The following is a 5,873-nucleotide window of genomic DNA, read 5'->3' on the forward strand; positions in this document are numbered from 1 at the left end:
AATGCGCTCAAGTGCCGCCTGGTGGCGCTCGTGCCTGAGTCGGCCCAATCCGGGACCGTTGCACACAACTGCTGGATGTCAACTTCAGTAGTGTCCTCACGTTCATGTTCTTCTCATAACTTACACGACGCGAAGCTCCGATGCAGCATAAAGATATTCGATGCAATTTATCCTCTGTTACAGCTTCAACTATTCGCTCCTCGTTTGCAGTTTCTTTACGTTCAGTCACCACGTAGTGCTAAACAGGTACAGCAAGCAAAAAAAAAGAGAGAAAGGAGAGCAAAGCCAGCCTAAATAAATAACTAAACAAATCTCTCTTTTGACCATCTCGGCTGTCTTTTCCTTTTTAAGCACGAAATGCTATTATCTTCTGCTGTCGGCAGCTTCGAGAGACCTTGAGCGAAATGCCAGCGCCGTTATCCCGGCACCTAAAACGAGACATCCGGGCAATCAGCCCAAAAATTCTTAAAAATTTGGTCTTTGGCAGTCAGCCCTTCGTACAGGACCGCACTGCATGCCCTGGCTACGGTTCAAAGAAATTACAAAATATATTGATTCAGAGTTCTTAGTGTTCTTTCGCACCATCACTGAAGCTGCAACTTCTTGTACGCTGAAATGCTACTTACAACCGCAGCGGTTTCGCGGCGCGAGTTGCCGCATTCTTCGATAGATGGAGCCACGTTGCGTGGGGTGCACCAGCGGCCAGCCTACTGTCGCGTCGTGGCCGCATCGACCGTATACGCTAGACAAAGCACAAGATTTATCTCACACAGTGACAGCTAACAATGGCGTCCATATGGACGAGTGGACAATGTAGTGTGGTGTAGCTTGGTGGGGTGTGCCCCTGCGAACATGCACGAGACAGTGGCTAGTATATTATCCAATCAATCTACGTTGCCGCTAGACATTCCATGCTTATATCTACTCTCAATTACGGGAGAGCCAGGGATTTATTTATTTTAGCTCTTTAAGCTTTTCTTTGCGCCAGGTAGTGCGAACAGTTTTGAAGCTCCTTAAGGCGGCACCCGTTCGTCCCTCGTAGTCGTAGTGCGTAACCAGTCGTAACGCTAGTACCAGATCTTGACCTCCAAGGTGGTGCCGGTGGGAGATTTTTCCTGTGCGTTGTTGAACAACAAAAAATTCGCAGCGTGCGCGATAACTAAAAGCCGAATTCTTCTGTCTCTCATTCCCCATTAGCAGCCATTGGCATGTTCCAGTAGGAAACGTTAGTAGAAGTAGAAGTGTAAGTGTTAGCTAAAAGCCGACTTCTTCTGTCTCTCATTCCCATTAGCAGCCATTGTTTACCTCCAAGGTAGTGCCTGGTGAGATTTCTCCTGTGCGTGATTAAACAATAAAAATTTTGTTCAAAACGCCGTTGATTGATGAAATAAACCAACGAAAGACGCCAGATGTTTTCTAAAAGCAAACCGAAAGAACGCCAGATGTTTCTAAAGCAAAACGAAAAGACGCCAGCTGGTTAACGAAAGACGCCAGATGTTTTCTAAAGCAATGGTTTTTTAAACAATGAAAATTCACAGCGTACATGTAAAATTAAAGTGAGCTGCAAGTCGTCATAACTCTCATCGAAACTTTAGTATAAACGCGCCCGATCTCACGTCGGTGATGATGTACTGGGCAGAATTCACGGAAGATTCACGGTTTACCGATGGACCTCCGCAGCTTCGCCCACTCATCATCATTCACTCCTTGGATATGCTGTGATTTTTTATCACCATCAGGAACCGGTACGCGCTCGCTTCGACCTCTTCATCTTCTGCTTCGCTCTCGCAGTCTTCTCGCAGCCGCCGTGGCCTTTCCCGTTCCTTAGTATTCTCCCCTTTACGTACTCGCGGTCTTCGGCTCGCCGCCGTCGCTTCGCAGCCATTTTGGGCTAACTGTTGCCTTCTTCCTTTTTGGTGAAGTTTTGTGTAGTGGGATTTACCCATTTTCTGTGGCGCATACCCGTTTATAATGATGATAATTTTCTGATAGGCCGCACAGTGGCACATACACGTTTGATGACGATAGTGTTCTCCTTCATTTTTAGTGGACCGGTGGTGAGTAGTGGGGTTTACCCAATTTCTGTGGCGCATACTCGTTTATGATGATAATAGTTTTTTGACACGGGGAGAAGAAGAAACAATTTGCTAAACAGCTTCGCTGTTTAAAAGATTCAGGTGTATGACTGTTTTCGTTGAATAAAAACAAAGTTGTTGCTTTTTTTCTCACCGACAAACGCAACTGTCTTTTACACAAGCTTTGCACGGCAATACCGGCCGAGACGCATGCGGCCGAAAAATAGCAAAGTACGTTCAGGAAACGCACTCCGACACTTGTGCGAGTGACACTCCGCTTGCGTCGTTTAGATTTGGTAAAGTGCACTTAACCGAAGTGTACTTTCCGTAAGTACACTTCCCCGCTTGACACGGGCACTAATTTTTACGCAGCTTAGACATCTCTATTTACTTCAAATGAGTGTTTATATGTTCACTCGCGCATGTGTTGTGCTTTTTGCATTGCTTGGCGTGCTTGATCATGAAGTCTATCCATATGTGAGTGCGTCCGGGTGATGTTATTGTTGTTCACACTGTGGAGACTGTGCACCATTTCCGTGGAGTTTTGTTTTATCATGCAAGCCTGGCGCAAAAAAAGTCGCCGACAAAACGGACATTATGGAACTTTTCTCGTTCCAATTCTCTCAGGTCCCTAAATGCATGATTAATTGCGACTTTTTCTTTTTCAAACGCAAATTATCTGAGCCAAAAACAGTTTCCTGCGTCTTGAATTTTCGTAGCATTCATAAATTGTGATGAGTCTGCGAAAACCATTTGCGGTGTAAGTGAAATATTGTCAAATATGCGGAACGTCCTTCCCTTATATCTAGAAACGTCAGTGAATAATGCAATGGAAGAAGCCAGTTTCACCGCAAGCGTGAAGTAATGAATGCGATAGCATCAAATTGGAGTGGTAAATACGAAGTAAGGCTAGCAGCTCACTCCTTTAGCATGCGATCTGGCGTAGCAAAACAAAACGGCCGCGTAAGGAAACGTGACCGTTGCAGCGATTGAAGCGACCTTCGTGCTATTTATGGCTTCAGCGCAAACCTTGCGAAGGTAACTCAGCATGGACGAAGGCATGAGCCGTCTGCTAGTCCTCTCTAACGGTTCGGCTCGCGCGACCACAGATGATCGACCACGCCCAGCAGGTCAAAGTACGCACTTCCTTTCCAAGTGATAGAACGTTGAGGGCTCGAAGGCATTTTAGCCCATACGGTTTGTGTTGGTCTACATTACAGAGTTAGGGAGGCTTGAATTGTCGAGAAATCGTTGAGATCGAGCCGCAATCGAACCCACAGATAATCCGAAGCAGTCAAGTATTCTACCACAGAGCTGCGCCAGTGCTTGAAACTGCTTTGGAAAAATACCCTATAGAGCCGTCATGTCAGCAGAGGAGTGACGTTTGCAGCCGTGCAATATAGCGTACCAGAAACGTAGACCAGGTGTCACACCGTGTGAATTGCGTAACGAGCGGTGGCTTAAAATTGGCCACCAATTATAAAGCGCTCAGCCATAATTCATCGTCATCATACGCCACGGCATCAACAAAGTGTGCAGCAATGTGGGTGCGCAAATAGCCTTATAGACGCGCAGTGGGTAGTTCGCTACTTCGCAAAATGGCTGCGACGGTGCTGCGTGCTATGCGTAGGCCTAGAGCTTTTTAAATGCGAAGCATTTCTTAGCTAACCTCAGCCACTTTGGCCGTTTCTATCTACGAATCTATCTATCTATCTATCTATCTATCTATCTAGCCGCCTACGTCTGGGCGCTCTCCTGGTCGTCTCCATAACTTGAAATATACCAAAATTGGCATAGCAGGGGAACAGTGTATGGCGAACACGATTCACTGGTCATGACATGAATAACGCAAAATACCAGTCGCGTACGTCATGAAACCCTTTCTCTCAGTCACGTGTGGCACATACCCGTAAACCAGAGTTAATGTTATGGGGGTATGTGCCACAGGCGATACAGAGTCTCAAGCAACACAGTAACCGCGAACACACACATTGACACGCCAGGAAAACGTAATAATTATAATTCTTGGGGTTTTATGTGCCAAAACCACGATATGATTGTGAGAGGCGTCTTTGCGAAGGGCTCGGGAAATTTTGACCATCGGGTATTCTTTAACGTGTACCGAGATTGCACAGAACACGGGCATCTAGCATTTTGCCCCCATCAAAATGCGACCGCCGTGGCCGGGATCGAACACGCGACCTTTGGGTCAGCAACCGAGTACCTTAACCGCTACACCACCGCAGCGGACGCAAGGAAAGTGAGGAAACAGAAGACAGAACACCCCTGGAAGACGCTCAACTACCATCCACTCGTTCACGTGTTCCGCAACGCGGACCACGTGGATTACGCAAAAGCCGGCGTCAATGCTTCCTACAATAATTCTGCTGAGAGAACCAGGCCTCTCATCATTACCGGTGACGTCAACATTGATTTATCAAGACCCAACGACGCTTGGTCCTTATATAGCGTGAAAGACGGATTGGATGTAGAGAGGGCATCAAAAGACCTCGCTGCCACGTCCACGACAGGAGGCATCATAGCTCATTTCATCGCAAGAGGCATCCAGGATTTACACAAGCTGCGATCACGAACGGATCCGATTAACAAGTCCGGTGCAGCTGCTGGTGCTCACTGGTCACGGTGATGATGACCTTATTCAAGACCTGTCAAGAACCCCTTCTACACATGCATAGTGCCTGTCCATGTTCATTCTTCCTGTGTCCCTGTCTTGTTTATTTGCGCTTTCCAGTTTGATCGTCAAGTTCTACACATACACACGGGTTCTTGAAACGTGCATACGTTCTCCGTCATAACGGACAAGTATAAGCATAACAACTGTAACTGCGACTGTAACGTACCTGCAGTGCGCCTGCGCGTGTATATATCCCTAGATATATACACTCTTCTGTGTATATATCTAGGGAAACTTTCCTGAATGAAGCTTAGTTGCGAGTAACGCCTGTCATGTGTATCTGTGTTCCTTCTTTGGTATCCCGGCCGCGGCGGCTGCATTTTCGATGGAGGCGAAAATGTTTGAGGCCCGTGTACTTAGATTTAGGTGCACGTTAAATAACCCCAGGTGGTCGAAATTTCCGGAGCCCTCCACTATGGCGTCTCTCATAATCATATCGTCGTTTTGAACCCCAGATATTTTATATTTTTTCTTTGTCGTGTTCGGATTCGCGCTATCCAGTATTGAAGAATACAAGCACTACATATCAGCTTATCGCGTCAGGTGTTCGTAACACCCTTGCCATCGTTGCACAACTGTAAACAACTGGCTATATAATACATATACGATTCATCAAAATATAGGTGTGCGTATACCACTTCCATATTTCTCTAGCGTCACTCCGTAACTTTTCGCTCAATGTGGAAAGTTACGCACATTCACCATCCCGCGCATGCTTCGCATAACATCGATTCCCACGGCACGTGGGATCTGCCGAATTTTTTTTATATTGCGATAGCGACACGAAGCGCATTTTTGCTGTCAACGTCAGCGTCGACGTCGGCGACGCCGTGAGGTTCCGTATAAAGTAGAAAGGCGATAACATAGTCCAGCGCGTCGTGATCTATGTGCGAGTGAAAGCGTGCGAAGGCGTCCCATGGTCGCGTCTCAAGCGGGCAGAAGCGGGCAAGCCGTCCTTCGTCGCACAAAAGACCCGCTGGGGGGCCCCGGAGTGGGGTTGCTTTGCTCCGGTAAGAAATGCGCTCTTTCATCAACCGGCCGCAATCGCGCGCGCCCTATCTTGACAGAGATTAGCAGACGGCTCGCACATTTGCACGTGCAGT

The sequence above is a fragment of the Rhipicephalus sanguineus genome, chromosome 2 (assembly GCF_013339695.2).
Source record: "Rhipicephalus sanguineus isolate Rsan-2018 chromosome 2, BIME_Rsan_1.4, whole genome shotgun sequence".
Taxonomy (NCBI): domain Eukaryota; kingdom Metazoa; phylum Arthropoda; class Arachnida; order Ixodida; family Ixodidae; genus Rhipicephalus; species Rhipicephalus sanguineus.